Source organism: Anolis sagrei, chromosome 4 (assembly GCF_037176765.1).
Source record: "Anolis sagrei isolate rAnoSag1 chromosome 4, rAnoSag1.mat, whole genome shotgun sequence".
Lineage (NCBI taxonomy): Eukaryota > Metazoa > Chordata > Lepidosauria > Squamata > Dactyloidae > Anolis > Anolis sagrei.
Window position 1 is genome coordinate 69,182,304 of NC_090024.1, and position 22,561 is coordinate 69,204,864.

General features: G+C 37.3%; 1 long non-coding RNA gene across 1 annotated transcript; it reads left to right on the plus strand.

The window, feature by feature from the left end:
• The first annotated feature begins 500 nt into the window (after window positions 1-500).
• On the plus strand, window positions 501-18,553 carry LOC137096804 (uncharacterized). The gene is made up of 3 exons (XR_010909733.1): window positions 501-547; window positions 16,068-16,226; window positions 18,078-18,553. It is a non-coding gene; the product is annotated as an uncharacterized lncRNA (long non-coding RNA).
• Window positions 18,554-22,561: the final 4,008 nt, after the last annotated feature.

A 22,561-nucleotide genomic window follows, 5' to 3' on the forward strand; every position in this document is an offset into this window, starting at 1 on the left:
GGAAAATGTTTATAAAACCAGAGGGAGGACTGGGGATTGGTAGTGTCACACTTTCATCAATTTTGATGTCATTTTTGTTTTCAAGAACAGCTGTTCCAAGAAACATCAGTCAATTCCACATTAAATGTGTTTTGCTTTTTGAGTTCAGCCAACACAGGAGGGAATTATTCATGCCACTCTAACAAGATATTTGCCAATGAAAATATACACTTCATAGGCTTGGTGTATGTGCCAGTAACTTATAGGCAAACGAAAGTAGTAGGATGCAAGGCAAAGGCAAAGCTTTTGTTCTAGAAACTCTGCAGGGGAAAATGTTTTTCTCTAAAACAGAATGGATTCATCCCTTTGAGTTCTTTCAGCTTTCATGTCTTTCTGAGTAAACACAAGATGGAAAACTTTTGGCTGCACTTTTGAGAAAAGAATGTTAAGTATTTTAAGTGTCAGGAAGCCAGCTTATCCACTCTTAGGCTATTCTTAGTATTTCCTTAATTTTGCTCTAGGTTTACAAAGAAAGATTTCTTGGCAAAGATGTTGATGAAACCATACTGTGAGTCGCTGTGCTGCTTTATTCATTGGGGTAGGGGGGTGGTGTCACATGTGAAATTTCTTTTGTTAATATGCTAATCATAACTCCCAAAGTATCTTCATAAAGGTGATGATATATTTAATTCTGTCTTTGGCGAAACATAACCAAGAAAATTATCTAATTTTATTATTTGCCCTGGCCTGCAGGTATGGCTTTTAGCTCCCTATTCTTAAGCCCATAAGGATAGATGAAATAACATTCCTATGGTGGGCCCAATTTTATTGATCTCTTGAACTGACTTAAAAATTATTTTCTTCCCCACAAAACCTTGAAATTCTGCCCATCCTATTGTTGGGTTCTAAGACAGTGATGATGGGTAATGGTTGGCAGAAGCTGGGGCTAACCGTGGGAGCTCATGCCACTTCCCGGATTCGAACCTGTGACCTTTCGATCAGCCAGTTCAGCTGCTCAGCGGTTTAACCCACTGCATCACTGGAGTTCCAGATGATTGATTGACTGATAGACAGACAGACAGACAGACAGACAGATGAAATGACCAAAGTTCTGGTCATCATAGTGGTGATTGGAAGCATTGTGAATTTGCATTGTGAATTTGCTCTATTTTAGTCAGGACTTTAAAAGTGTTATCCAAAGATGCTGAGCCAGGTTTGAGAATACAGTTCAGCACCTTGTTGAAATGAAAGTCAGAGCAGGATCTAGCTGAATTCCATATATTATGGTTCTTTGTCCATGATGGGAGTTTTCATCAAAACTAAGTGGTGTGCACCAAGCTGGTGATTAAAATTTCTTTTCTGTGAAGAAGTTCAAATCGTCAATGCCCCAACACTATCCAGTCTTAATCCTTGGAGAATGCTAGCAAAAGTTTCCAACTTTTTGGAATCTAGTATTAATATCAGGGTCAAGTTAGTTCAAATGTATCGGGCTAAATTCCCTATTACAATCAAGCTTCCAGGATTTACAGTTTGTTATATCATGGTTTCTGGCTGACCTGTGCTTCTGAAATGCAAGTACTCTGATGCAATTACATTGTGTGGCATTTGGAAATGCAATTAAAGGACTCAAGCTGACCTGTGCTCTGAATTTTTTTCTTTCTTCTTTTCTCTTTTTGCTGCCCAGGAGTCTTTCCTTTGGAGACTTTCTGCCTCCTGAAAGCATCATAACTCAAAATAACAAAAAATATATAGATAAAATAAGTGGTGTTGATTTGATAAAAAACATCATTGTTTGTGTGTTGTATATGTTTGTCATTTTGAAACATCTGATCTGTGAATGGTTTGCCTTTTATTTTGATCTGTGTTTAAACATATAAATATTTAACATTAGCTGTACAAATGCCATCGTTTCTCTATGTAACATCTTTTCACAGTAACAAGCATGTAGAAGCAATGATGTATTGGATTGTCATCTCTTCTTTCATCTCTTCTGAAAGGAAACTTAAAGTCAATCTCATGGACTAGGAAAAATGACTTTCATATAAGTACCAGTTCACATCTAACTTGACCACAGTTTAAAGAATGCAAAAATATTGTTATTCCTCATAAGCCATATAAAATCTATTAAATTTTTGCATACAAATCGATTTTAGAAACATGCAATTGGGGGGGGGGGGGATTTAGAATCAAAACATTCACCAATTATTTTCATTATGATTATGTTACATTCAGATGCCTCCCAAAATCAGTTTAATTTTCAGCTCAAGCATAGTACAAATCTGTGCTACGTTGAAGTTGTGTGGTTAATTGTGTGACATATAGACAGGCAGACATTCAAGGAAATTGCTGATGTGGCTTTTTGGGGGATAAATGTTTTTGTCTAAACTTTTAAAAATCTGTATCTATGCGAATCTTTCTGAAACTTGCCGGGGGGGGGGGGTTGATGCCCTGGTTATCTTGTGCATTATAGATAAAATTCAAATTGATACCTCTTGTAGGCTTTTTTTGTCTGTCGTTTTTTTTTTTTTGTAGGAATGGGGGTGCAGGGATGATGGGAAGCCCAGCTGATACACAGCCATGCCTGCTTCAGCACAGCTGGACTATTTGGCCAATCCCCCATCACATAGGTGTCTTTATAGTAATCTAGTGTGACCCCCATGTGGCTTGGAATGGGTATTTTTATGCCAGCATCTGTCACATTTTTTGCCTGTGTAGAAGAGCTTTGTATGTTAATCAAACCAAATTCAAGTATCATCTCAATGTTTTTCATTATTCACAACAGCTGACTAGATAAGGAAGAATAGGTAGTTGCTTCAAAATCTTAAAAGTAACAAGTGTAATGTAGAAGGCCATCTATAGATGACCTATATCCATATCACACAGACAAAATGCCTTCTGATATCCACATCACCTGAGACTTGTGATATCAAGAAAGTTTAAAGGCAGCTTTGCTTTTTAATGTATGTGGCAGATAAAGCTTTTAATGGCAAAGGTTAGAGGTGTTTTTATTTTCTTATATTTATATAAATAAGCATCAAACCTTTTTAAACTTAAATTTTAAAAACACAAATTTAGTTTGTTTTAACCTTAATACTAACTGTTTTTTTTTAAAAAAAAATTATACTGTGCATTTAAAATATTGTATACCAGTGTTGAGAGAAAGTTAAGATTCAAATCAAGTAAATAAATAAAATCAACTCTTTTGTGAGAAGTGGGGGCAAAATGATTCCCTGCATAACACAGAGAGTAGGCTTATATTTCATTTTGTAACTATTCATACATTGTTGATATGCTTTATTGCTGCTGATTTATTTTTGAGTAATTCAGTATTTTTTCATGGAACCGCTGATAACATGTTATATTTATAGTACTCATTTTGTAACAGAGTTGAGTTGAAAAGTAGGTATTCTGCCAGGTGTTGTTTTACTATTACCTTACCCTGATTTCTTGTGAAATGTCTTGAGATATAAAGGCAATTTGAAAAAGCAATATACAATAATACCTGTATAAGGTTCCCTTTTCTCATCTGTAATCCTAGTTTCCACTTTCTCCCAATCATACTAAAATGATTTCCTTTGTTCTCTCCTAAAGCAAAGCAGAGTTGTGATACCAGCTTACTACACAAACCTATATTTCAATTTATTTTTCACACTTCCTTTCTCCTCCCATCCCACCTTCATTTTTTCAATGGCTTGCTTCCTTTGCTCTTACATATTTCGCAGGGACATTCCTCTATCTAGGTTTAATGAACTCGCTGGTTATACATGCTAAACATCTTTTTTCAACTTTGATTGGTGGATTGATGGGCTAGCAGGTACCAGTGCACAATAGTATTTCTATCACATATTCTGCTATAAGACTAGGGACATCCTCCTCCCGATACCATTTTGCCATCATCCATGGCGAAACAACAGAGATAATGGGTGACTCTCTCACTCCATGAATTGCTTCATTGAAGCAATGCTTCCCCCATCACACAGGGGAAGCATCGCCAAAGTGGTGTGGATCTGTGTGGGCTCCATTGGACCAGCACAACATGGGCAGGCTTTTGTGTTTAGAGGGAAACTTCCTAGGATACTTCTGCTCCAGTTGTGAGTAGGGCCTCCACTGGCAGCCCAGTGACACTGTGAGATGAGCAGTGTGCCCATCAATCGCTGGACTGATGGAAAAGTGTCCTATGATGCTAGAAAAGCCCTGAGTGATGAAGTGGTTAGGTTACACTGGTAAGCATTTGCCCTAGTGAACCAGTTGAACTAAATTCCAGCCTAAATTCATATTTCAGAAGACCTTTTTCTTTAATTGCAGAGTAGTTCTAAAAGGCATAGGTATGAATTAGCCCAATAACAGGCTAAAAATACTTTAAAATTAAATATCTAGTCTTCTCTTCTTGCCTGCTGTTCTGGATGTAGCATTTCAAGCTTCAGAAAGCGTAAAAGCTACCAACCTAGGTTAATTATGTCTGCGATGGAAGTGTGTTCTGTGAGTCAATCAATTTGAAAAGATGTTTCTGGTTGGTTTTCAACAAACCCTCTCAAGTGTTTGGTGTTAGAGCAACACTTCCCTCGATTGAAAAATCTTAATAGCTCCTCTGAAGCCATTAAAACCTATTGTTTCAGTGATTTGCAAACAGAAGGTTTCTAAATAGGCCTTGACCAGACAGACAAATCGATCAGGAAGTGTTTTTTTCCTAGTCAGGCTTTGAATCCCTGTCCCCAGGTGGGCCCTGACACAGCATACCAAGTGCTTTGCTGGAGACGCTGTGGCGATGCATCATGATTTGTTGACTCCCCAAATAGCATTTAGCTCACTTAGATTCTTGGTGCAAGGTCACGTTTACAGTACAAGGAGAGAATAAACTTGCCATTTGGTTAGTGTTGCAATAAGATTGTCTAGAATATCCTTGCCATGAAAGAGACATAGCTGAAGAAGTCATCTAATGACTTTTAATCTAATTCATATTATACACAAAACTGTGTCACTACAGCAAAAGAAGACATTGTTTTGGTACACTGAAGACTAACTTTAATTTTTTAAAATATATTATTTGCTATCTTTGTTTGGATTCTGAGCAGGGGAGTAAATCTTAAATATGCTGCTACATTTATTTTTCTTTTGTCTGTCCTTCCTTTCTAGGCAGCAAGAGACAAACATTGTTACTTCTTTGAAAGCTAAAGTTTAGAGGTTGCTAGGAGGAGCTAGAGACTAGAGAAAAAGTGTGCATCTACACTGTTAATCCAGTTTGACACCACTTCAACTGCCATGGCATAACATTTGTAATTTGGTGAGGTACTAGCACACTTTAACAGACGTGGATAAAGACCTGGAAAAATTACAGTTTCTATGATTCCATGGCATTGAACCATGGCAGTTAAGAGATGTCAAAGCAAATTGATACTACAGTATAAATATAGCCATAGTGTATAAAATCTTCTGCTACCAATTTTGTTTCTTCAGTTTGTCACCAAGTTGCTACAAGATCAATTTACTACAATATCTTTCCATTTTCATCCTAGAATTTATATTGTCTAAAAGTACAATTTTAGACCAATAATGGATTATTCACCAGCTACAAGAATGATACTGGGAGGAGCCTTTGTCTGGAAAATTTGATTTTTTTAATAATATAATTAATATTCTTCAAACATGGAACCTCATTCTTTCACAACCAGGTACTGACTACAGGATTTAACTGGAGATGTCTTCCCCATTTTCTGATGTTAGGACTTCATGACATGCAAGCACCCCCCTAGTTTCCACACACTTCTAAGGCAGTTAATACACAAAGTAGCATGAATCCCTTCATTCAATGCAAAGAGACTTCTAACTGTTGTTTGGGCTAGTTTATCTGTGTAGTGTTTCAGAAGTATGTGGAAACTGGGGGGGGGGGGGGTGTTGAGCCTGAGAGAAATCATCTTCTGAGCTCCCAGTATGCATGGAAAAGTGAGAAAGCGGTGATTAACTCATGGAGTACCATGAAGAGGAGCCTGTCCTGCTGACAGGCCATCCAGGGAAATGGGTGGCTGGAGGGGAGGAAGTGGGAGCCCTCCCACTCCTTCAGGCTCCAAGAGCCTGATGAATCAAGATGACTGTGAGAATTGACCCCTGAGAGTGCAGAAGCTGTCCTGGGAATTAATCCTTACAGGGGCCACACGTGACAAGATCTGGACTTTAACTTAAGATCAGGTATCTTAAGTTATCAAATTAATGCAGGTATCAAATTAATGCAGAGAAAACTGGGGAAACCCTAGTTAAACTTTACCCATAGTCTAACTTCGAATGATATTCTACTCTTTCACCTAAAGCAAAAGCAAAAGATTTTTTTAAAAAAAAATTATATGCCATTTTGCAAAGGGAGAAGTGAACACTAAAAGCCAGTGAGATTAGAATTCTTCTAATCACTAAACTTTAGCATTTTGTGTAAATTGATCCATTGTCTTACTCAAGTGAAATGTTTCAGTCCCATTTGTAAAAATTATGGAAGTGTGGCTTTATTATAGTTTAAATGTATGCAACATTGTTTATAAAACTGCAGATAAACATTTATGCCACCAGAATAAGGAGGAGCAATCTTTTCTCTGTTGAGGGTCACATTCCTTTAGGGTAACATATTGTAGGGACACATAAGAGTACATATAGCTGAAGCCAATGATGGCAAAACCAGAGCTAGCAATTGGCAGAATCACTCATTTCTCCTTCTTTTAGCTTCTTTATTTATCTCTGACTACTTCTCTCTTTCACTGTCTCTCCCTGCCCAGTAGATTGCAAGTAGATCACATTGCTATGGTGCCTATTAATTTTGGCAGTGTCTTCCATTATTTCCTCATGGCCCATAAAATTATGTTGAGATTTTCCTGGAGCAAGCATCACGATGGACTGAAATGAATCAGATGCAGACTTTCTCCTGCAGATGAAGAGACAGGAGAGGCAGTGTACAACTTGTCTGCCAACAGTAGGAAATTCTGCAAAGAAAGTAAATGTCTCATGCTTGTAGCATGACACACTACACACATAAAGACAAGTGTATTGTCAGAATTGTTGGTCAAGTATGACCAGTCAGGCTACACAATGTGGAATTCTAATTGGAGTTAATGTTGTGTTGTGCTAGTCATCCTTGAGCTGATATGTCCTCAACATGGTATCATTCAGAAACCTAAAGTGCTACTACCAGTCACTCCAACCAGCATGCTCAATGTTGATGAGAAAGCTGATAAAAGAAAACATCTAGAATAGTGGTTCTCAACCTGTGGGTCCCCAGGTGTTTTGGCCTACAACTCCCAGAAATCCCAGCCAGTTTACTAGCTGTTAGGATTTCTGGAAGTTGAAGGCCAACACATCTGGTGCCCACAGGTTGATAACCACTGATTTAGAGGTTGTCATGCTAGGTGGTATTAGATATATCGAATATATACTCTCACAAAACATTTAGGTAAATAGAAAGGATTTTGATCGACTAATATATAACATGCATGGAGAGATCCTATATTCTATCCCTCTTAACTTTATGCCCTATTCTGCTCCAGAGTATGTAGAATGCCTTTTCTGATTAGCCTTAGCTAACCTGTGATTCCTTAACACTTGTAGGGTCACTTTCTTACCTCTCTTGAGAAAGCTAGAAAGGTTTCTTCTCTTAAACCCTGGAAAGCCAGTGTTAAAAATATGTGAAGAATTCAGAGTTAGAAAACCAGTGGTTTGAAACATCATTAGGCAGAACCATTCAAAAATATGTGATAGATAATCATAATTAGCATGCTTGAAAACATTTGTGGAGACAGGCCTGGACTACGTATTATAGCAATTGCTCTAAACTAAACTAAACTAAACTAAAACAAGGATCTGTACGGGGGGGGGGGATCTACCATAGAAAACAGCACTCCCCATATCTGATGCTAGTCATCACAAACTGTATCAACTTTTGCCTGTTGGATGGCATTGTTTATGGATGAACCAGTTAGCATGAAGCACTGTATGTGATGAGTACTGTCGGCAGCACACAACACAATACCTACATTTACCCCCTTCTTATTCTGCGTAGCTCCTCAAGACCCTGCACAAAACTTCATTTCTTAAATATTAGATGATTTTAAAAGATGAAAAATTATAGTATTGCTCAATTTTCTTGAAAGCTTTTTCTTGTTTCTCTTTCAACACATTCTCAAGTCTTGCTAAGTTAAATGTCATGAGGAATATTAGTCTTTTGTGACTACAAATGTAGGTGGCGTACATTACTTGACGACAGCATGACATCATTAATGGATTTGTTACCAATGCCCAGCATTTTTTTTCTCTTCTGGTCTGAATAGGCAACTTTCTTCCTCACACTGTGAAAGTTACACACAGCAAACCATCAAATCAAATTAATGGTAATCTCTTTCTGTACACTGGTTCAGGGGAAATCCAAAGGTAGAAAGTTGTGTCTAACAAAGTGCGGCACTGAATCATGGTATCTGAAAATTATACGTATGACATTTTCCTCATACAGCAATATGCCAACCACTTTCCATTATAGGAGACATTGAGTTTAGCAGCTTAGCTATTACTAATATCAGCTATTATCTTTCCAGCTATCCACTGATGCAAATCTTTAGAATTGCTGTTTTCTTCAATTGAAATGTCCTGGAGTAAGGTGTAGAAAGATTTATATTTATTTCTATACCCAAAATCAGATATGTTCATTTACTACATGAAAACTGACATATACCTTCATAAACTTGCTGCACATGAGGGCAAATTATTGGCCATATCACAAAGTACGTAATCTGCTGATAGCAGCATAAGTGTAGTTTTCTATCCCTATGAAAGCTAATACTTAGCATTATAATGGTATGGGTTTTTAACTTACTTTTTAAAAATCAAGTTAGTTATAAAATCCAAACTATTCTTACAGCCCACAGTTGGCTGAGCAGTCTTCCAGCTGCCATTTTAAAAGCAGGATTTGTAGAGAGGATATGGGAAGGGAAACATGCTACCAGAGTTATTTTTCTTCCCTGGTGTTCACTATTCAAGTTTTCCAAGTCAAACTGTAGCTTTAATTTTCCAAATAATAATAATAAAAAAATGAAGGGAAACACCCATAAAGGCAAACACTACCTAGTTTTCATACAGCCCTTTCCCACCATTTCAGTAAATACTGCCAGAAAGAAGTTTTCTGTTTACCCTGTGTATATGCCAACTCAGCATGTAAAACTGATCAATGTGAAGAGTTAGCTCTTAAGAACACTCAGTGCACCATAGAGTCTATCTATGGTACTGGCAAACTTCCCGTATGTAGACACACTTGTCATTAAAATGGAAAATACTTACTTCTTATTTTTTTCCCCAAATTCAGCATCTTTTGGTGCAATGAAATATTTTTGAAATGTCTAGAGAAAAAAAACGTTGTTAAAGTATTATTTAATATACTGAGTGCTTTTTTCTCTCATCCTATATTATGTTTTGCACTCAGTTTTCAGTAGGAGACATGTTTTAAAAATAAGTATCAAAAACAATTATCTGTTTATATGCCATACTTAGAGTAATATGGGCTGGGCATTTCTGTTATTAAATTATCCATGTCTGTAATGTAAGAGCCTTCAAACCTCTTCAAGAAACTTCTCCTTTCTCTGAGTAGAATGATAAAAGGCATGTGCTTAGTTTATCCCAGGAGAACCTAAAAGAAGCACTGACATATCCCCCCCTCTTTGCCATGACACTGTTGCTCTTTTTTGTTATCTGCACAGTGACTGCCCCCTTGAGTTAGCATTAGTGTTTTCCCCTCTCTTCAGAATGACTTTGACTTATCCATGGGCCATATCAAAATCTGTAATTTTGGCCCCAAAACTTGCCTTTGACTTAAACATAAGGTCGACTTAGTCAAGAATATATGGTACACGTGTTATTCCAAAATATCATGGTTCAGGTATTAGGGCGCTTCCAGATAGCATAAAAATGTGTCACAGATAAGCAGGGCAAAAATCATGGGACTTGACAGCAAGTCCAAACGCAAACCTGTCAGTCCTGGTAAATGGTCCCCTGCTGTCCTGACACCTGTGTTAGAAATCTACCAGATGGATGGGGGAACTTTGGCAGAATTTTTTTTTAAAAAATCATAACAAAGGAATGCTTGCAAAGAACTTTCATTGTTATTGCTTTTCATTTGTGCTTCCATTTAGCCACCTATGTGTCCATTACTCCATTTATTTACAGCCCAAATCAGCTGTTTCAGGATTTTAAAATCCTGGGGCAGACCACACCAGGGCATACAAATTAAATCATGTGACTGCAGGGATATACAACCAAGCGAATATGCAAATTTTCTGGTCAAAATAAAGTTTTAAGTGTTTTTTATTTGTTTTTCAGCTGTTAATCCAAATCAGCACACATTTTCATTAAACATCATTTAGCCACTCAACACCCCTTTTTATCCCTGTTTCTTCTGCCTATTTAGGCATGTGTAAATGGGCCCTTAGTGATGCTATGACCTGATGCTTTGTTCTTTTCTTACCAGCACTATTTCTGAATTACAGGCCCTGTTTATAGTAATAATGCATTATATGGCAGTGTAGATGGAGCCACAGTCCCACATATGCTAACATCCCAGAAATGCAAAAACAAAATCCATCTCATTTTCATTGTGTTTCTCAGAATCCCATTCTATTTCTACAGGCTCTATAACTATTACTAGCATTTTGTTGATAAATTACTAAAGCATAAGATGGAGTTGCTTACTTTTTTGGTCAATACAGAAATGAAAATTTTCTGCCAACCACACAGCAATGAAATCCTTCCAACAAATCACTTCTCCTTGGCTGCAGCTGACTAAACCTGGCCAATATCCAGCTATCTTTCTATTGCTGGAACATAACAGTTGCCCTCCAATTCTAGGCAGTCTTGGATGACACATCCCTCCTTGACCCATTTCAACCCAGTTTCAGACCAGGATTCAGAGCTGAGACTGCTATGATCACCTTAGTGGATGAGATTCAGAAGAAGTTTGACTGACAGAATTTAAGACACAAATGAAGACCCATCTCTTCTGGCTGACCTACTCAGTCAATTGAATTTTAATCTGAATTTTATAAGTGGAATTTAACTTGCATTTTAACTTTATATCTTGTCATATGTCTTTGAATAGTGTTTTATCTCTTGTTTTAATAATGTTGAAACCTGCCTCGAGCCTCAGGAAGAAGTGGGTAATAAATTAATAATCACCACCATCATCATCATCCATGGAGGCAGCATGAGGAATTCCTGAGAAGTCTCAAGGGCATTATGTGCCTTTAAATGGAGATTCACCTGTGGATCACTCCTCATTTTCCAATAAATAGTTGGGTTTGATTGGCAGCAGCTAAGATAATAGAAGGAATTGTAGAAGGAATTGTAGTCACATCTTCTATAAGGATCAGTCTGCACATAAATTTCTCACACATACTTTAATTCACATATTTGTGTCTTTCCTTCTAAAACATATAGGTTGTACATACATTTCCCTAATGTATGCATTTGTGCATATCTCTAACTACATAATGTTAATATTTTGACATAAGCTGTATTTTATTTGTATTCTTTCAGCCTTACTTATGAGGTTGTGAGCATTCTTCCCTTGCCAAAATACCCACAATCTTCAGAATTGTAAAGATATCCCAGGCAAATACACTCTGGTCTGATGTCAGCCTCATGGAGAAAAATGGATACAACACACTCTTTTTTTGTTTGTTTGTGTAATAAGCAGCACTGGGTAACTCTAGATGTTAGTGAAGCAGAACAATAGCAACAGGCTGTACATACATTAGGATTTTTTTCCAGGTAAGGGTGAAAAAAGAAATGGAAGATCAGCTGTAAGTAGATCAAGAAGCAGGGTTGTACAAATGGAAACAAAAAATGCCAATTCAAACCTTTCTTGACATGAGAATTTATACATTCATTTTACTAGATATAGGATTATTCTGATAAGCAGTATCTATGCTTAGCACACAGTACTCTGAGCCCCATACATACATCAAAACAAGAGAAGAATGGTTTGCACTGTGGGAGAAATGTGTAAGACTATTTTGAAACTGAAAATGTCTTGTTTCTGTTTGGAGAACAAATTATTGTTTGTATACTGACAAAAATCTTCAGAAAAATGAAGTAAGGGAAAGGATGCACCGTCAGAGTATTGAGATCAACATCAGAAAACTAGAATACTTCCAGTGTCCTGATGTTAATTCCAATTTTGTAATGGTGTGGATTCTCTGCATGTTTTCTACAGCTGTGGCTACAGAGGAAACACTTAGTTCAGCATTGTATTTGTATTAGCAGGTAGCCACACCTAATAAGGAACTGCCTGCAGGCAAGTAAATTGACTTCTATGCAGGAGAGCTGGTGGTTTGGCAGAAGATGTACACACAGCACACTGTCACTCCTTTGAATACCATGAAGAAACTAAACAGATTTCCAGAAAAGTGAAGACCACTTCTTTTATAAGGCCAGAAAAGAAATGGAATTGGAAACAGCAGGGGGAGGCATCCTATATCTCCTTCCTCCTAAGACTATAGCATGATAAATAGGGCTTGTATGAATATATTCAGGCTAGTGCCTTGTGTGCTCTACTTCACTGCTTCTTAAAATGTGGGTCCTGGCCCCAAATAGGGTTCACTTCCCTCAATGATGGGGTCCTGGAAAATCTAAAATGTTTCTGAATGTCACCTAGTGGATATTTTAAGGTAAAGGTAAAGGATTTCCCCTGACATTAAGTCCAGTCATATCCAACTCTGGGGGTTGGTGCTCATCTCCATTTCTAAGCCGAAGAACCGGCTTAGAAATGGAGATAGACACATCCAAGGTCATATGGCCAGCATGACTGTATGCAACACCATCCCACCGGAGTGGTACCTATTGATCTCCTCATGTTTGCATGTTTTCGAACTGCTAGGTTGGCAGAAGCTGGGACTAACAGCGGGAGCTCACGCTGATCACTGGATTCAAACCTGCGAACTTTCAATCAGCAAGTTCAGCAGCTCTGCGGGTTAACCCACTGCACCACCAGGGATTCCAGTGGCAATTTTACATTTATACATATCTGTTGTGAAGTGTTTGCAGTGGGCTCTGCAGAAGATGCTTCAGCTGTATTTCCAAAAAGGAATATGAAACCTTTCAAATATCAGTAGATATTTTATTTTTATACTGAATTTATATACCTATTTAGGTAAAATGTTCACAGGCCAAAAGGGGTGGCAATTGGAAAACTTAAAGAAGCCCTGCTCTAAGTTATGGCTCAATGCCCACCACAATGTTGCCCTCATCCAAAGTGGGGCCACTGCTGTTATTTGGAAAACACACATAAGCAGAAGTAGACAGCAATCCTACACACTTTGAGAAAAGGTATATTTGGTCAGCAATTCTAATCATTCCTATAAACCGGTTGTGCTTATGGCATGATAACAGCCAATCAAATCAATTTTATATCATATATGTATGTGTGTGATGTGTGTGTGTATACACCCACATTAAACACATATACATACAAACATATGCATACACAGAATTGAAGTCATTCAATATATAAATACTGTAATGATGACCAGAAGTCATGAGTACTTTTGTTTTACTTAAATTAAACTGTACAGCCCACAAAATAAATTTAGCTAGGATGCTAATCCCACCCATTGTGAGCCATTAAGCTCTTCCAATGCAGAAGCTGTTTCCATAGGGTGTTTTCAATTAGTGTGCAATAAAGGCATACTCATTCACACTTAATTGGAAAGAGTACTTTAATAGCATTGTTTCTTGTGTCAAAGAAACTGTGTACATTCTTGCTAGGGACTTGCAGACTATTACCAATAAAGCAATAAATAAAAGGTTGTACTGTTTGATGTGAGATGGAATAAATCAAGGCTTGATTACGCCTTAGAATGAAACCAAATAAAAGCTCTGTCTGGAAGCTCATGGCTTAAATAGGACAGCAACATCATGCAATGCATTGTTGTACCTGCAGTGAATGTATAATTGACAATTAAAGCCATCACATTTTCTTTACCGATTTTCAACTTTCCTAATCCAAATCCCTTCAGACTTCTATTATCAATCACATTGCTATAAGGATGTTCTGTGCCTTCACATTGCTATAAGAATGCTCTGTGCCTTGGGTGTATTTACACTGTAGAATTAATGTAATCTGATGCTGCTTTAACTGTCAAGTCTCAAATATATGGAAGAATAAGAGTTGCCATTCTACAATATTTTTAGCTTTCTCTGCCAAAGAGTGGTGGTGCCTCATCAAAATACATCTCTCATTATTCTATACCATTGAGCCATGACAGTTAAAGTGTTAAACTCCATTAATTCCACAGTGTAAATGCACCCCTTGTTACATACTTCTTCCCCATTTGCTAATTTTGGTTAGAAGGTGAGGTTTGTTATAATTTATAATAGAATCAAAATTTCCTATTATAATCGCATCTACTTGGGCACAAAATCAACCATCAAGTCACAAAAATTCCAGCACCAGCTTTCAAAAACAAAATGTTTTCTTGAAACATTGGGATGGGAAGAATATTTAGGTGATGACAGAATACCTTTTAGGGAATTTTTATGAAGCCAACTTCATAACTACAAATTAACCCTATATATATATATATATATATATATATATATATATATATGGCTTGCGTAACCATGGAAAAATTTGGTTCTAAACTCGTTTTGTTTTTAGGGGGCCCTTGCGTTTCATTTTTTTTAATAATTCCAAAATTTTCCTTTAAAAAATTTCGAAATTTACAAAATTTTGTAAAATTATGAATCGATTCGTTAATGGCGGACGAGATTGCGCAATATGCTAAAAAAACCTCCAAATGGGACAGGAGGAACTTCTGAAGCTTCCCTCTCCCTCTGTTGTTGACTATTGGTGTGATAAAACAAACAACAAATATAAAACTTGCACCAGACATGCGAAAATAATTACGAAATAATTTCGAAATAATTTCGAAATAATTACGAAATAATTACGAAATAATTTCGAAATAATTATGAAATAATTACGAAATAAATTGAAAAAATTGTTTCGAATCTTTATTACTCCTCACACAATTCCTGCATGGCTCAATATTGGATCGTAAACTAATTTAAATATGAATTAATAACGAATTACGAAATTAACGAATGAAACCGCCCAAGCCTAATATATATATATATATATAGAGAGAGAGAGAGAGAGAGAAGCACAATACAAATATAGTTTTTAAGTAGTTGGGTTCTCACAAAATTTCTTGACAATATAGATTTTGAAATATATCTTGATCACACTATTTAACAACTTTTTTTAAAAAAACTCTGTTCCTGGTTTGAAAGTGTTATTCCCTTTTAATTTTGCAGTATTTACATTGAAAGTAGTTGTTATATTCCAAAAACTTTGTTTTTGTGCCTGCCACAGACTATGTTGAATGGGTTAAGACTCAATGAGATATTCATTGAAAAACTATAGCAAAATTTGTTACAGTTTTTGCAGTTTAATAAACCTTTCTCATGTTTTTATGACCGAACCAATTAGGAAATGGCATTTATAACCCAGAAACAAAAATTGTGTTACATCATGTTATCAAAAAATATTACTGGTTTTTATTAAATGATGCAATCTTTCTTGTGAATTGTTCCTGATAAAAAGGAAGGCAGAACCACACATTTAGGCATATTCCTGAATCGCATTGTTCTTATCACACACATATTAAACCTTCCTCATTGCTGGCTTCTCCCATGAGAAATCCTTGTCTACTTGTAGAAGTTAGTATGCGATTCACAGCTTTTCATAATAAGGCTTGTAAACTGTATGAGAAGGCACATGGGACTCGAAGATGAAAGGAGCAGTACAACTGTGGAGTAAAAGCATTTTCCCATTGCCCTTTTTATCAGTAATCCCTATCTCTGATAATTATAGATGTCATAAGGAAGAAAGTTCACAAAGAGCAAAAAAACAAAACAAAACAATACAAAACAATATTAAAAAGGGGACACCCTTAATTGATGGGATGTCTTTTACAGAAAAGGAAAATGAAACTTCTTTGCTACACTTACATTTCAACCTCCTACCAACTTTCCTTTCTAACTACTCCAGATATCCTATATATTCTGCTTGCTAGGTACCTTTATGGACGCCCACACCATCTCCAAAGTTCTTTGAAGTTCAAAGGGGAGTGAAATCTATCACTGAGAGGAGGAAAACTAAATTAGATGATATCCATCTTTGACTGAGTCTAAAGAATAAAGTTCCACAGAGTATCACATCAGCACCTTAGGAAGTAAGTAATTTAAATGTCCTGTTGCTCTTCTGTTATGAATGAAGTGCCTGAGGCCTGCAGCTTCTGGTGAAAATACATAGCTTCTGCAAACCTCTAAGTTGTCAGATGGGAAATGGAAAGTGAGGAAAAACATTTGATCATCAAACTATTAATGGAAACTCTTGTATTGTCTTCATACAAATTAAGACAAAATGTCTACTATGAGATGATGAGGACAAGAAATCTTTTTCATATTTAGTTCTTGTTTTACCTTATCTTGTGTCCCAGTTCATGCTTCTCACAATCCATGTCCCTATGTTTTGAGCTGCTTCAGACTTTTATTTCACCTCTGAGCATGTCAACAGCTGAATGCCTTTTGGACTTGAATCCAGTTGTGTTATTACACACAGCACTATTTGTACTTGTTCTCTGCTGTGCACCAATAGCTCATTGAGTGCCTTCCAACCTGGGAGTTTCATTTTCTGGCACAATCTCTTATTTTATTTAGGATTGTCTCATCATTGGATTTTAATGCTAAGAGAAGCGGTTTACCATGGTTTTCAGTGCATTATTAACATGTATTACCCAAAGTGCCACAGCTGTTGTCTCTGTCAGATCCTTCATCAGTCTCTCTCTCTCTCTTTCATACACACATGCACACCACACAGAGTAACAGCTATTGGCCTTTTCTGGTTAAAGAGATGAAGAAATAACTTTTAAAAAGTTATCTCCATGTCCAAGATTATGGCAACAAGAATGATTGACAACTGGAAAATAGAGGGAGAAACCGTGGAGGCCGTGACAGACTTTGTATTTCTAGGTGCAAAGATTACTGCAGATGCAGACTGTAGCCAGGAAATCAGAAGACGCTTACTTCTTGGGAGGAGAGCAATGTCCAGTCTCGATAAAATAGTCAAGAGTAGAGACATCAGACTGGCAACAAAGATCCGCCTAATCAAAGCCATGGTATTCCCTGTAGTCACCTACGGATGTGAGAGCTGGACCTTAGGGAAGGCTGAGCGAAGGAAGATAGATGCTTTTGAGCTGTGGTGTTGGAGGAAAGTGCTGAGAGTGCCTTGGACTGCGAGAAGATCCAACCAGTCCATCCTCCAGGAAATAAAGCCCGACTGCTCACTGGAGGGAAAGATACTAGAGACAAAGTTGAAGTACTTTGGCCACATCATGAGGAGACAGGAAAGCCTAGAGAAGACAATTATGCTGGGGAAAGTGGAGGGCAAAAGGAAGAGGGGCCGACCAAGGGCAAGATGGATGGATGGCATCCTTGAAGTGACTGGACTGACCTTGAGGGAGCTGGGGGTGGTAACGGCCGACAGGGAGCTCTGGCGTGGGCTGGTCCATGAGGTCACGAAGAGTCGGAGACGACTGAACGAATGAACAACAAATCTCCATGTCCTGTAAGGCTGTGGAAGAACATACAACTCTCAGTTGTAGACTCCCTCCCCTACTACCCCAATATGCAATGGCTATAAAAAAAGAAAAGAATTGGCAGAAATCAAAGGGGGAGAACAGAAGGTAGTAGCATTGATTCAGCAATCAACAGTTGATTGAATGAAACCATGCTTGTTGGGGCTAACCAACTGGATCCCTGCCTCGATAAGATTCCTCCCAATAACATGCGATTCCCAAAAGAAAAAAGGGGGAAAATTCCCACCTGTGGCTTTTTATAAGTTCTCTTCAACATGTTGCTCTTCTTGCTTATGCTGCTTCATTACTATTTACGTGCTGTTTTGCTGCACCTCAGTCTTGCTCATTTAGTGGTTTGTTGTTCTAACATGTATTTGTTTCTGCTATTATTTTGTATCTCTTTGGTTTTACTGTTCTGTTTTACTGATATTTATTGTTGCTTGTTAGATGCATTGGGCATGACTCCTGGAATGGCAGATGAAATATGTTAAAGGACAATCAGACCAGACGTGAGTCATGGAGGGAAATGGGATGAACACAGTTGGAAAACAAGAACAAAAGAGTTGGAATTCTTGAGTCACAGACACAGTGCTCAACTCAACGACTAACCTTTCCATGGCTTTGTCCACTTTCATCTCTAGAAACTACCAAGGGAGCTCTGGCGTATGATCTGCAAATTTGCTTTTTGCATCACTAAAGGGATTTAACTATAAACCAAACCAGCAATTATATGTCCTTGTGTGGTCACTGGAGGTGAACAAGAAGATAACCTTACATAGTAGTAATTTTCAAAGGAATAACTGTATTAATCTCATAATCTGTGTTAAAATGCAAAGAAAGGAAATGAAGGAATTAAGATGCATATGTGAAACTGATTTGTTTTAGCATGAGCTTTTGTGGGTAGCAATTCAATTTTGGGCATCTGAAATGGATCTCTATCCTTAAAAAGTCATGTTAAAATAAACCACTTATTACTCAAAAATGTTGATGGATTGATAAATTGTTATACACAGAATTCATGTAGTTTAGTGCCACTTTAACTGTCACAGCTCTGTGATGTGGATTAATGGAAGTTGTAGACTTTTCTGCCAAAGAGTGCTGTTGCCTCATCAACCTACAACTCGGGTGTCCCCAGCATTGAACCATGGTATTTAAAATGCATCAAACTGCATCATGTAGATGCATTCTTAGTCTCAAAGGCATTGCCTTTTCCATGTTCTTACAGGTTAAGACCACAGCACTCTCTGCTTTTCTACATCAATTAGCTGAAATGGTAAGGATCAGATTATTTGAGGATGATATCACATTATCATTTTATAATGGAGATGCTCACTTTGCTATTGCTTGATTTCTCCCTGTAGAATTCTGGGAAATATAGTTTGGGATGGAGCATTTGAAATGTGCAGTAGAGATGCCCTCACCTTCCCTAAACTACATTTCCCAGAGTTCTGCAGGAACAAATTAAACAATAGCAAAACAAGTGCCTCTACTTTAGAATGCTAATGTGAAATCGTCTTGCATTAATTCTGTTTCAATGAGTAATATATCTAACAAAAGCCCTTCTATATTGTCATATAATGCAGTTTGAAGCTGCATTATATGGTCAGTGTATAAATAAGTAAATAAATAAATACTCATATAATGCACTTCAATACCGTTAAACTGCATTATATGAGTCTGCAATGAACACAAAATATAGTTTGAAACTACATTATAAGGCAATGTAAATGAGGCCTAAGAAAAATAGGTAGAAGCAGATATTCCAGTTGTGTGTGTCTGTTTCTGGAATTCTCAAAGATGCTAAATAAGGCATCAAGCCTAAACTCCTAAAGCATTCATAAACATTGGATAGTTTTAAAAGTCTGTAGTACTACTTGCTACTTCTACTGGGAGAGAAGACTTCTGACCTCATAGAAGCCCTAAACAGTTTGTTCAATAGTCAGAAGTTCTGGAGGCTGAAGTCCAAAATACCTAAAGGTCTACACTATAGGGAGGGGTGACTGCAGTTTTAGTCCAACATCAGGAGAGTCCTAATTTCTAATTATAATTAGATGGCAGCACTCCTGAAGAAGCTTCAGATAGGATCTTCTAGCATCTTGGCTGGATTTTAGAACATTTATAACATTAAAATGCAGCGCGCTTTGACAAAATATTTCCCCTTTTCTTTGCAATCTTCAATGTATATTCAGTTAAGAAATGCTTTTACAGTTGTTATATATGCCCCTGGGGAAAGGTTTTATGGGAGACATGTTGACAGGTTCTCAAGTGCTGCTGTAATGGAGGTAACTCAATTATGCTAACAGCTCTGCATCACAGATCATCAACCAGACTTGTGTTGGTAGCCGACACCTTTTCACATCTGAATCTGCAGCTGTTCTCTTAGGATGTAATTCACTATAGTGGTTAGATAACATTTCTATTCAATTTCTGAGGGTGGCATAAAAGTCATCATTTAAAGTCTGCACTAGAAATGATCAAGAGAGGCAACCATTAACATTTTTCACAAAAGTGTATTTTGATGAAAAAAACAAAAGTAAATGAAGCATTTTTCTTATATGTTTAGATATATGGCTAACTCTGCATAAGAGTGTAAAATATGGCTGCTTCATGGACCTTTCCTCTCATTTACATGTGATTCTGTACTATAAAATAAAATATAAGAGAATTGATACTTTCACAGGAGTTTATTGTGCTGTCAAAGGCTTTCATGGCTGGAATCGCTGGGTTGCTGTGAGTTTTACGGGTTGTATGACCATATTCCAGAAGCATTCTCTCCTGATGTTTCATCCACATCTATGGCAGGCATCCTCAGAGGTATTGAAGTGTGTTAGACACTAGTTAGTGAGGTTTATATATCTGTGGATCATCCAGGGTGGGAGAAAGAACTCTTGTCTGTTGGAGGCAAGTGTGAATGTTGTAATTGGCCATCTTAATTACCATTTAATGGCCTTACAGCTTCAAAAACTGGCTGCTTTCTGCCTGGGGGAATCTTTTGTTAGGAAGCATTAGCTGACCTTGACTGTTTCATGTCTGGAATTCCCCCTTTTTTTAGTGTTGCTCTTTATTTACTGTCCTGATTTTAGAGTTTTTAAATACTGGTATCCAGATTAGATAGAGGGAGAAAATGTGGACAGACTTTGTATTTCTAGGTGCAACAATGACTGCAGACTCAGACTGCAGCCAGGAAATCAGGAGACACTTACTTTTTGGGAGGAGAGCAATGTCCAATCTCAATAAAATAGTGAAGAACAGAGACATCACACTGGCAATGGAGATCTGCATAGTTAAAGCAGTGGTATTCCCCATAGTCACCTACGGATGTGAGACCTTAGGGAAGGCTGAGCAAAGGAAGATAAATGATTTTGAACTGTGGTGTTGGAGGAAAGTTCTGAGAGTGCCTTGGACTGCAAGAAGATCCAACCAGTCCATACTTCAGGAAATAAAGCTCGACTGCTCACTGGAGAGAAGGATAGTAGATGCAAAGATGAAGTACTTTGGCCACATCATGAGAAGAAAGGAAAGCTTAGAGAAGACAATTATGCTGGGGAAAATGGAAAGAAAAAGGAAGAGGGACCGACCAAGAGCAAGATGGATGGATGGCATCCTTGAAATGACTGGATTGATCTTGAAGGAGCTGGAGGTGGTGACGGTCAACAGGGAGCTCTGGTGTGGGCTGGTCCATGAGGTCACAAAGAGTCGGAAATGACTGAACAAATGAACAACAACAACAATCCATATTTTGTTCATTTTCATGTTTATGCTGGTGGTCATCAATTGAGAAGGATTTGCTAGAGTCAATGTCAAAGGTAGTGTTGGACAATGTTTTCCATTTTTTTTAAACAATCCAGTTTTTCTATTCTTTTTATGACAATATTGGTATCTCTTTGTCTTTATCTCTGTGTCCCTCACTCCCTTCTTTCTTTGCACTTCATCATCTTGAAGCATCATGAGTTTCCTGAACTTCATTTAAATCCCATAGGAGTGCAATGCAAGGTAACTGCCCCTTATGGTTTATTTTTCACAGATCAGGCAGAATGGATAGCCAGAAGAATAATAAAGCAATGAAAGATTGAAGGAAGGAACAAAGTACTCTCATCCTTTAACAACAATAAGATAAGCTTTAAAAAAGACTTAAAGAAACTGAATAGCGACAAAAATCCCGTAAGTTTGAAACAGAAAAATTGGAACCTTTTCTAAGAACAGTGAGGAGGAGGAACCTTTGTACAATTGGAAGTAATATCTTTTGGAAACTGAAACAAGACAAAACAACCAGATCATTGTATTATAGAAGTGAGCTTGGAATTAACTTGTCTGGTGGCTTCCATATTAATGAATGATGAATCTATTCCAGGATTTGGCCAAAACTTTAAAGAAGCTATCCAGCGTTCAATAGCCTGGACAGCATGTTTAAGATTAGGAGTAGAATTCAGAGCAGGTTCACTTCCACATTGATATAGAAGCTAGCAACCACCCTAACCCAAACCCCTATGGATGTAGTTTGCTTAAGCATGTATTTCCTGGCATATCTATCAACACAATCGATCTCTGAATGTCATTGAAACTCACAAAATGATGTTTCAGATAATAGCTAGCAATTAGAAATGATAAAAAACACCTGTTCTGTGAAGTAAATAGTTGTAGTCTAAAAACGTCCATGCAGCAATGTACAAATTAATGTATTTATAGGGATTTGAGTCATTTTGGAACTCAATGGATTACAAATAAATTCACTCTAACCATGCTCCCATAATTTTCAATAGTAATTGTACTGAGGAATAAAATAACTCAGTTGGAAATCTTAACACTCCTTTTCACACCACAAAGGATTGTTTTGCTCTGGAATGAGTTATTCAAAGGTAACCAAAGAGAACATTTATTTTACTTATTCTGTTCAACAAATTGTATTCTGTTCTAAATACTTACTCTGCTAA